This window comes from Pinus tabuliformis, chromosome 8 (assembly GCF_031772625.1).
Source record: "Pinus tabuliformis cultivar Carrire ecotype Pingquan chromosome 8, CPIR1, whole genome shotgun sequence".
In the NCBI taxonomy this organism is placed as follows: Eukaryota; Viridiplantae; Streptophyta; class Pinopsida; order Pinales; family Pinaceae; genus Pinus; species Pinus tabuliformis.
Window position 1 is genome coordinate 30536361 of NC_142294.1, and position 12508 is coordinate 30548868.

Consider the following 12508-nt stretch of genomic DNA (forward strand, 5'->3'; position numbering starts at 1 on the left):
TTTTTCCACTTTTTAATAGGTCACGAAAGCACGGACAATTTGAAATAAAATAATTGACATAATTAAATTAATTAACCTTTGGAGAGTAGATAAATCCAAGGCCAATTGTAAGATATGGAAATATTAAGAAAGAGAACAATTTGGCCACTCCTACTTAAATTTAATGTAAAATTAAATGCTGAATAAGCATATCACCTTTCCAACGACTATCGTGAGTGAAATAATGTGTAGTCGCATTCAGATGTCAATCAAAGACTGGAACGGAATCTGCTTTGTAGACATTGACGTGGAGGGACATATCACCTAATATGCTTTCTTAATCGTCAACATGCTTGCACAGGAATTTCACAAGGATTCTCCACGATCACTTTAAAGAAAGCAAAGTAAATTCTGAAATTTTATAAAATAATTTAAAATAGGTATAATTTTCATTTTTTCCTTCCTTTAATTAAAAATAAAAATATTATATTATAAAAAGTTATAATTAAATATTATATTAAAAAAGTTATATATATATATATATATATATATATTTTCTCTAAATGAATAAATAATTCTTGGTTGCTTCATGAAATTGTTTACAATAGATTACATGACTAATGCTTTAAGTGTTTGTGATTATTATATTAACATTTTTTTGATTTATTATATATGGTTAATAACATTATAATATTATGATTTAAAACTAAATAACTTAATAAACAACTTGAGTATTTTTAGTTTGGAGGTTCGATTTATTATCACAATTTTGTTTATATATATATATCTATCTATATATATATATATATATATTTAAATAATTTAATAGATAATTTTAGTATTTTTCGTTGGGAGGCTTGAATTATCTATACTATTTTTAAAAAATATTTTTCAATTTTTATTTTTTCTAAAAATGGTTTGCCCAATTTTTATAGTATGCAATTATTTTATTTTGAAAATGGTCAAAATTTTATAGAGACAATTTATGAAATGCTTACAAATTTTAATGCTTTTACAAAAGCATCACCAAACATTTTATAGTTTGCATATTAGAGAATAGTAAGATTGACCAAAGTTTCTAAACTTTTTGATATATTTCCATCTTTAAAATTTTCTCTCATAGCAAAGCCTACATTTTAGGGCCATATGTGGATCCATCATCTATACATAAATTCCTAAAGAAATAATGCCAGAGAACAACCATATATATAAGTGAGAAACAAAGAGAAATAATAAAGAAATATCATCTAAATAATTAAAAAAATAAACATAAATATTTAATAAATAAAAAGATTATTAATATATTATATACCTAAATAATTGATATTGTATTGTCTAGATATAATATCTAATTATCAAAAGTATATATAAAATCAATATATTAATCATATTCTTAGTTAAATTAATAGATATTATAATATTATAATGATAATAAGATTATATTAATTTAAAGTATTATGTTAATATTAATAATATGATGATATTTAATAGATATAATGATATAATATTAACAAAGTATTATATTATAAAGATAATAATATTATACTAACCTTAATTATTAAGGTGTATATTAATTAACTTTATTGATATAAATTATTATTATTATTATTTAAAAAAGGTTAATGTTAATAATCCTAGTTATTAATATATATTATTAAAATAATATTCACTTACTTTAATAACTAATATTATATTAATAAGGTGTAAATTTAGAATTCTCAAGGAGAGGGAGAAATGAGGTAAGGGAAATTATGAATGAAGAATTCATTAAGACTTCTTAAGGAGGGGAATCCAACAATTATTGATCTCAAGGCTATTGTCCATGTTTATATTGTTAGGGTTTTTAATGATCTCCAAGGCTTCTCTAAAACGTCTTTTTAAATAATGGTTTTCTTTAGCGATGATTTCAGTGCTCTCAAGGTTAATATGGTGCTTTGATTTGGTGGAGTGCTCGACAAGGACACAAGAGAGAATACGTTCATGTTCAATGTCAACTGCATGTTCTTTTGTCATGATCCTAAAGAATCTTCCAGTTCCACCAATGTACCATTTACCACAGGAACATGATATCTTATAGATTCCCTAGTGTTGATGTTGTCAACATGATCCTTGATATACCTCATCTCCTAATTAATAGTTTTAATAAGTTTGAAAGCAATGAAAAAGTTCTTATTCTTAGAATTTTGGCAACTTTATCAGTCACACCTTTGATATATGGAAGATCATTTTTTGCATAGAGGTTGGGGTTCACGTGGGTGGAGTAATATTTTCTCAACCTTCTTAAAATATTTTCTGATTTGTTATTCTTTATAGGCAATAGCTTTGAAGGCCTTGATAAGATTGTTCTTTTCTTGGTCAATGTGTTCAATGTCAGAAATTCTAAGGGATCTTATGGCTAGAGTGTTAAGAACACCAATAATTTGATATGGGTGATGGTGGGAATTTGCATGGAGGTAACTGTCCATGTGAGTCTTCTTTGGGTAGACTTGGTGTCCTAATGTTCCATCCTCTTTCTTGGTGACTAACATATCAAGGAAAGGTATGCTCTTGTTTTCTTCAGTCTCCATGGTAAATTTAATGTTTTTTGATATGGTATTTAGATGGTTGAGAAATTTATCAAGTTTAGTATTACCATGAGACCACTTGACATTGGTGTCATCTACATGTCTTTTCCACCAATCGGGCTTTAATGGGTACGATTCAAGGGCTTTCATTTTGAATTTTTCCATGAAGAGGTTTGCTACAATGGGAGATAGGGGGGAACCCACTTCTACTTGGGTGGTTTTTTCATAATACTTATCTTGGAAGCTGAAAAAAGTAGAGCGTAAGCAAACCTGAGCAAAACTAGCAATTCGAGGATCAACTACTTCCTTGATTACATTGATGGCTTCAGTAAGAGGAATCATGGTGTAGAGAGAGACCACATCAAAGCTGATAAGTTGATCTTCATTCTCAACTCTTTCTTTCTCAATCATCTTCACAAATTCACTGGAATCTTTGATAAAAGAATTTTAATTACCTACAAGGGGCTTAAGGATCTTAGAGACATATTTCACAAGTTCATAAGTGAGGGAGCCGATAGCGTTGACAATCATTTTTTATTCCATTCACCTAAGATAGATTCCTTGATGATATTTTTAAGCTCCTTAATAACCTTGAAAATGGGATTGTTTTCCAACTTTTTATAGCAGCCACTACTATCAAGGTGTTCATATATCATTTTGATATAGTCACTTTTATCCATAACAACAGTGGGACCACTATTTTTAAGGGTGGTTCATGGACACTGGGTGGTTGTTACATCCACAAAAAAATCCAGGCAGATCAACCCAAAGGGATCTACCCGCCAGCCAAACAAAGAGGGCCTAACCCCAAGGGCGTCGAGGAGATTTGACCTTGTGACCTCCCAACTAGCGAGGTACTTAGCAAAGGGAACTCGACCAACTGAGCTAACCCTTGGGGCTATAGTGGCACCAATGTTATCAGGCCTTAAGGACCACAATATTGTCATTGCTTCTAATACTCTTGATAGCTAAAAGTTCTTCCTTGTCAAGGTTGTTTTTTGGAGGCTTAGGGTTTTCTAATATAGAAGTGCAATCCAATATAATGGATTCTTTGTCCTCGGAGCTCAATTCATTATTGCCTTCCTCAATACTACAAATAATGCTTTCAAGAGGTATTTTCTTGGGAGAAATGGAAAAATTAAGGCCCTTATTTAGAATGTTATACTCTTCTTTAGTTAACTAGTAAGAGGATAAATGCATAACCCTTTTAGGTTTTTTATTGAAGCCTATGTTACTAGGATCAAGGGATCAATTTCTCATGTATTTCCTAGGGTAGTTAATATTTATGTTATTGCAACGAGTAATGTTAATTCTCCTGTTATTGATAGGTTGGATACTGAACATATTGATGGTCGAGCCCTTCCCCTTGATAGTGCTGAACTCTGAGGGTGTCAAAACAGATAAAGTTGGCCGAGGAGAGTTAGAAGCATTCCCAATTGAGTTAGAAGTGATTTCAATGGAATTAGAAGTAATACCTTCCGAGCTAGATCTAGAATGATTAATGATGTTATTGCCCACACTGATAACATTTCCACTTCTCGTAGCCGGTTCATTTGAAGAATTGAAGCCCGTAATAGGTGTAGTGTTGCATTCGGTTATCAAAATTGAGTTAGAGGAGATGTCAATCGAATTAGAAATAATACCCTTCGAGCTAGAAAGATTAACGATGTTATTTACCATGCTGATAACGTCTTCACTTCTGGAAGTCAGATTTAAGCCCGTAAGTGGATTTAATACAGATGAAGTGTTGTATATGTTGGAGTTGTTATTAGTACAATGTAGTTCCTCATTTGCAAAGAATCCTTGCTCATTGGATGAAAATTGTTTCAGCTTTTGGACTGTCTTTTCTCATATCTTAATCTCTCCTTCTCGGCTTTGGTGGCAGCAATGGAGGCAATAATGAACCACTTATTCAGTTGGATGGTAGATGCTAGATTTAAGTGGGAAGATAGTTCATCAAGGTTTAAATGATTCTCGGCTTTGGTGGCAGCAATGGAGGCAATAATGAACCACTTATTCAGTTGGATGGTAGATGCTAGATTTAAGTGGGAAGATAGTTCATCAAGGTTTATATGATTTAGTTTAGAGTGAATTCTCCAAATTTCTTGCCTGACTAATGTCATGCTGAGTTTAAAGAATGCTTTGGAGGTGTACTAGTTCTTTAGGTGATGTTTAATTTTTGTAAATGTAGGAATTATGCCTAGGTCACAACATTTTTCCAGAAAATGTAGATTTGCAGTTTCTTTTTGAATCTTGATTTTGTTTCTCTCTAATAAACACATTTCCTTTCATATATCCCCTTTGTATAAGGAAAACATAATGGTTTTTGGGTTTATGTCATTGGAATTTTTAGTTTGGAGGTTTGGATTTACTATAGTCATTTGTAGGAAAGTCTACGTTTCAAGTTCATAAGGGACATAAATTCTTGAGGAAATATTGTCGAGAGAACAACCATATATATATAAGAGTGAGAAGCAAGGAGAAATAATAAAAAATGTTAGATAAATAATGAAAACGGTAAGAATCATAATATTCTAATAAATAGAAAGATTATTACTATATTATGTAATTAAGTAATTGATATTGTTTTTCCTAATTATGAAAACTGTATATAAAATCAATTAATTAATCATATTCATAATTAATTAAGAAGAAATTAATAGATATTATACTATTATCAAAGTATTATATTAATTAAGGTGTCTATTAATAAACTTTATTGGTAGAAATTATTATTATTATTATTATTATTATTATTTTTAAAGGTTAATTTTAGTAATCTAAGTTACTAATGTATATTAGTAAAATAATATTCACTTACTCTAATAATTAATATTATATTAATAATATTAATGATGTGTATATTTAGAATTATGAAGGAGAGGGAGGAAGATTGTAGGTTTTAACCCTGTAAAGAAATTACTTGCAAATGAATTCCTCAAATAGAAAAATAAACAATGGCAAGAACAGAAAACAAATATACACAAAGATTTTCCCCCGAATCCCACAACCAGGACTACCATATTTATTTCTCATTATATTCCTTTCAATGTTACAATGCATATATATACACGCTGAAGCATCCATAAACCCCAATTCTTTAACCTTGGATTAGAATACAACCGTAGTTCCCTTTACTGCATCTACAAAATACCATGGGCAAAAAACCATCATGCCCAAAACCATGAGTAGGTGTGCCCGCCATCTTTGGGTCTCCCCCCAATCCTTGGGTCCACATAGTTTTTTTTTCCCTGGGCGTTGCCCCCAACCTCGTGTAGGGGGGATACCACCCCCCCGCTGCACTTGGCACAACGTAAAGTGCAACGACTAGTTGTGGAAAGAATATAACACACACCAACATTCTCCCACTTGTTGTTTTGTTTCCACACAGGGGATCACATGAGAGCTTAGTCATTGGTCCAACCCTGCAACTCGAATTGTTTCTCTACAATAAGAAAACTTCTTAGTGCTCAGAGACTTTGTTAATGCATTTGCAAAATTCTTCAAAGTGTCGAACTTTACCAACAACACCTTTTTTTCCTCAACCATATCCCTCACAAAGTGATACTTAACATCAATGTGCTTTGTATTTGAATGATAAGAAGAGTTCTTTGCCAAGAAAATTACACTTTGGCTATCAAAGTCTAACCTTATAGCTCACTATACCAACCCCATACTTTAACACAATCTCTGCAACTAAATTGCTTTCTTGCTTGCACGAGTGGCTGCCATGTATTCTGCCTCTGAAGTTGAAAGTTCCACTACAATTTGTCTCTTGCTCATCCAATTGACTGCTCCTCCAAATACATTAAACACATACCCACTTGTAGATATTCTTTGATATAGATCTTCGTCCCAGTCTGCATAAACAAAGCCATGAATGTACAAAATTATGTCAAATCCTAATCTTTCTTGGTAGCACAAACCATAATCACTAGTGCCATGCAAATACCTGAAAACCAGCTTCATTGTTGAATGCTCCTTCCTTGGTTTCGACATAAACTTGCTCAATACTCCCTGTAACAACTACGGTGAAAATTCCATGTAAAAATATATAAATACCACGGATGATGGGACACGTATTCCAAGATGAATGTTGGGCAAGACATCATAGGGGGTTTTCATTTGGTTGTTTATGGATAAGCAAATTGGCAACGACAATGAATAAGGTTTTGGAAAGGAAAAATGGAATTTTTGGCACAATTATTTATGAAAATAATGGAAATTAGGAGAAAAAGGAGGTGAAAGGTCACAGGTTGCATGAGGAGGAAAATGAAGGAAAATAATGGAAAATGAAGAAAATAGAGGCCTCATTCATAAAAAGGCTTCTGAGAGTCAGTTGGTAACCTTTTGCCAGTTCAGTTTTGGAGCACTCTCATTATTCTCTCTCTCTCTCCTACTCTTGGATACTTAGATTTTTCTTGGAGCACTTTGGCATTGGAGCAAGAAAGGAAAAAAAAGAAATAGGAAGCAAAGATCAAGTAGGGAAAGGCATGATCAAGTAGCTATAGTAGGCTTCATTGCATGTATCGACTTGCATGTGTATTTTCCTTTCTATATCTAGCATGCATGGCATTGCATGTGGTTCTTTTCTATAATGGCATGGGTTTTTCTAGGTGTAACACTGTTTTTCAGCCTAGCCTTTCCAATTCCCGATAGGCATGATGTGATGGGGTTCTCATGTTTGGTGCTAGATTTTCGGATGGATTAGAGGCTGAGTGAGGTGGACCTCTAAAATGATAGAACACATGGCCTAGTAACCCCTGAATTGAACTATGGGTTGTGGTAAAGTTGGATTTTGTGTTTCCTTGGATGGCCTAGGAATCCTTGCCGGTGAATGACAGGATATACGATAAAGCCTAGAGGTGGTTTTCTTCTATTGGGCCTAGTAATCCCAGGTTTGGTATATGCGGTAAAGCCTGGAGAGCGGGTCTCGGTTTAGGGCATAGTGATCTGGGTTTGGATTGTGGTAAAGAGTGATAGACTAGGAGATAGGAAAATTCCTCACGGTGTAGGTGGAGAAATCCAGTGGCATCCATGCTTGTTTGGCCTAGTAATCAGGTGGAGATCACCGTAAATCCTATTATGATGTGTTCATTGTGTTGGCCTAGTGATTCGGGATGGATAACGGTAAAGTCTGGTTTTTATTGATGAGGGTGAGGTGGTTTAGCCTCGGTATGCCCTAGTTGAGTTCTTTTGGTTTGAGTCCCACATTCATGCTTGGAATATGGCATAGGGGTGAATGGCTAAAGAGAGATTTGGCTCAGCCATTCTACGGCCAGGTGGAATGTGGTAGTCCCATCTCTGGTTGGTTGATTGCATTCATTAAGGATAAATTCATTCCCCTGATTTCTATGTGCAAATGTACTGATGTATATATGGATTTTGATAGTTGATATGTTTATTTTATTTATGTTCCTCTTATGCTGGTTATATGCACATTTTATGACAACAACTATGTATGGCTCTCAACATGTTTTTACTTGTATATGAATGGATAATGTGTCTATGACCTAATAGAGGATAATGCAGCAAATGGCATCAAGGAAGAATGGTTCATAGCGATTATGTAGAAAATTTGTGTAGGTTAACCCGATAATGCAATATAAATCAAAGCATAATACTATAACCTACTTCTACTATCAATTTGTGGAAGCTTAAAGATCGAGCTAAACAATATAACCAAAAGAAGAAAAATCAATCACACAATACACATGAAAACACTTTGGGGAAAGCCTCAGTTAAAAACCCCACACTATTGTATTATCATACATGGTGGAAATACATAGGAATTATACAAAGCCTTAGCTCTCACAGCTAGCCAGCTCTCAGTACAAGCCTCACAGATTCTCACAGGAAATCTTGGCTTCTCTCCAGCCTTCCTCTCTGCCCTCCAAGCTCCTATTTCCTTGCGTTGTTCCTTGTGGATGATTTCCAATTACCAAGTGGATGATCAAGCCTCCAAACCTGCGCATTCTTCAAGGATGATTCCTTGACTGCATGCATGAGTTTTCTTTATAAGAAAACACATGAAACTGATAGTACATTGTCCTTGACTTTAATCTCAACTGGGTCTTTCTCAGAATAGACATGAACGAGTTTCTGATGAGGGAATATTCAATTAACTAGAGTAGCACTAGTTGAGTGCATGCATGCATCGACTGACTGTTAACTCACTATTAGTTCCTCAAACAGTTTGGAACTCATTTTACTAGACTTAACTCAGTAAATTGAGTTAACTAATTACAACTCAAATATAACTCAATCTTATCTCCTTAATTTAAGGGATAACTCTTGCATGACTTCAGAAAGACTTCTAACTTGAATTTCTCCAACTAATTAATTCAAAATAAATTAATTAATTATTTCCAAGTAGCTGTTAAGACTAAATTCGATTTTAATTCACAATTTAATTCAAGGACAAATTTAATTGGAATATTCTTGTTGCCATATTTCAACACTCCCTCTCAACAAGAAAGGGATTATCTGCCACCCCGATCCTGTCTCTATGGAACTCAAATTTACACTTTGACAATGCCTTTGTCAAAATGTTAGCATCTTTCTCCTTTGTCGAAATATAATACATCAACATGATCCTCTCGACCTGTGAAAATCCATAGGAAACAAATCTTGCCTTATGCTTCTCCACACTACCATCAACAGCTTGCTTTACCTTGTAAAGCCAACGGGAACTCAAAACTGACTTGTTCTCTGGTCTAAGAACCATGTCAAAAACACTGTTACGAACTATGGAGTCATACACCTCCACCATAGCATCAACCCAAATCGACTGATGCATTGCTTCCTCAAAGGAAGATGGCTCGGTATCGACACATTCCCCAACAAGGGCCATGTATCCAGTGTACCTCTCAGGTGACCTTCTTTGTCTGTGCTGCGAAGATAGCGCTCCCACATTCTCTCTCACATCCTTCAACAATCTGTCAGCTTCTCTTGTGTGCTTCTGTCCATCTTTGGAAGACTCTGCTTGAGTGGATGTCTCCACTCCTGGAAGCTCTGCATGTGGCTGCTCCGCATCAGTCTGAGGCTCCTCCTCCTTAGGAACCATAGTTCCTCCACAACCTATAGTTGGAGCTCCCTCTCAAGGAAAACTCGCATGGCCTTCTCCTCATCAAACTTGAGATCTTAGTGAACCACTGTCCTGTGACTGGTAGGCAAGTACACTTGATAGTTGTGAGGTGTATCACTGTACCCCACAAATATCCCCAACTCTGCTGTCAGCTCAAGCTTCTTCTGTGCATCCTTTGTCACATGGAAATATACCGATGAGCCAAAGATCCTGAAGTGACCCACGTCTGGTCTCTTATCGGAGAAAGATTCCTCTGGTGTCTTCATCCCAAGTATGTGATGCGGGCTTCTATTCTGCAAATAGACCATTGTGTTGCATGCCTCAGCCCACAAGTGAAGTGGTAGGCCTTGGTCATGCAGCATTGCCCGAGCTACCCCTACAATAGTTATGTTCTTCCTCTTGGCCACCCCATTCTGTTGTGGGTTATGAGGTGCCATCAACTCTTATTTAATTCCTTCCGTTGACAGAAGTCCTTAAAGTCTTGAGAGACATATTCTCCACTATTGTCGCTTCGCAAGGCCTTGATCTTCTTCCCTCACTCTTTCTCGACCAAAGATTTTAACTCGCAAAAATTTGTGAAGGTTTAGTCCTTCTTCTGCATGAAATAAATCCAGCATTTACGACAATAATCATCAATGAAAATCACATAATACCTTTGCTTCACTATGCATGCCATCGAGAATGGTCCACACACATCAGTATGAACTCACTCTAAGATAACCTCTGCTCAACTGTCTTGATCATGGAAGGAAGACTTAATGTACTTTCCTAAGGTACAACCTTTGCATGTGTCAACTTTCTCAACTTTACCTTTTGGAAGTCCTGTAGATATCTGTTGCATTATCTTCAAAGCCCCATGATGCAAATGGCCCAACCGCCTGTACCAAAACTCGCCAATGTCTTAGCTTTGCACCATTTCTTCTTTCGTACTCAATGCTCCACAATCATCTACCTCTAGTTTATAGACATTCTTCACCCGAATCCCTATCCTCTTGGTCTGGCCCGTGGCTATGTGTCTTAGGAACACCTTTCATTTACTGAAGACAACATTGTAGCCTTTGTCCTCCAACATCGCGACCGATACCAAGTTCTTCTTCAGTCCAGGCACATACATCACATCTGTCAAGGTGAGAGGAGCTCCATGCTCCCTATGAAAAGAAACCGTGCCCACTCCTGAAACACTATACCTTTCGTCGTCACCCATCTCTATGTGAATCTTGAGGTCTTTCTCCTCCAAGGCACTGAATAAATTTTTATCACCGGTCATGTGGAATGAGGCTCCACTGTCAAGATACCAGACACAACCCATCATCGATGACACCATGCATGCGATGAGGGTAAAGTCCATTTTGAATTGCGAGGCTAATGCCTCACCTTCCGATCCTTCCGAGGATCCCTTCTTGGACTTCTTTGATGGGTAATTAGTCGCATAATGTCCCATATGGTGACAATTAAAGCATCTTACTTTAGAAATGTCACCCTTCTTCCCTCCATGAGAATAATTCGATTTGAAATGGGAAGCCTTCCCCTTCCCTTTCTTTGCCTTACTTGCTAAGGCCATATTTTCTTCATCATCATTCTTGGATGAAGAACCATCTGGTGTGCTCCTCCTGATCTCCTCCTGCATAAGATCCGACCACAGTCATTCCCATTCTGGCAGTTTCTCCCTTCCATTCACAGATTTTTGGTAGCTATTCCAACTCTTTGGAAGGCCAAGGAGAGTGAGGCTCACAATATCATCATCATAGTAGTTATTCCCACACTTCCAAGCTCATCTCTGTAGGTGCTAAGCTTGTTCAAATATGTGGAAATAGTATTGCCCTTCTCCATCTTGATTCTTCGAAGCTTGTCCTTGAGTGCCAATTTCCTCTAGTCACTACCGTTCTGGTAGAGGTCCTTCAATGTCTTCCACATTGAAAATGGAGTATCCTTCCCATGGAGACTTGAGATAGTATGGTCTCGAACTCCCTCAAGGATGATCCGTCTCACCTTCGCCACACACTTCTTCCACTCAGCCAACTCTTGTGCATTAGTTGAAGCTAGCTTTGGGATTTCTTGATCAATGAATTCCTTCAATCCATTGTCTTCTAATACAGCCTCCATTCTATCTTTCCATGCTATGTAATTCGAGCTACCTTCCAAGGCATACTCGAGTCTCAAGCCATAGAATGCCATTGACCAACCTTGAAGAATGATATGAATTCGATTTGCACCTGCAACCCCGAACTTCAAACTTCGAATTCTCTTCTCATTATACTGTTCACAACTCCAATACCATGTAGAAAATTTCTACAAATCTAGCTCTGATACCATGTAGAAAATATGTGTAGGTTAACCCAATAATGCAATATAAATCAAAGTAGAATACTATAACCTACTTCTACTATCAATTTGTGGAAGCTTAAAGATCGAGTTGAACAATATAAACAAAAGAAGAAGAATCAATCGCACAATACACATGAAAATACTTTGGGGAAAGCCTCAGCTAAAAACCCAACACTATTGTATTATCATACATGGTGGAAATACATAGGAATTATACAAAGCCTCAGCTATCACAGCTGCCATCTCTCAGTACAATCCTCACAGATGCTCACAAGAAATCTTAGCTTCTCTCCAGCCTTCCTCTCTGCCCTCCAAGCTCCTATTTCCTTGCGCTGTTCCTTGTGGATGATTTCCTGTTACCAAGTGGATGATCAAGCCTCCAAACCTGCACAATCTTCAAGGATGATTCCTTGAATACATGCATGATTTTTATTTATAAGGAAACACATGCAACTCATAGTACATTGTCCTTGAATTTAATCTCAACTGGGTCTTTCTCAGAATAAACATGCATGAGTTTCTGATGAGGGAATCTTCAGTTAACTGGAGTAGC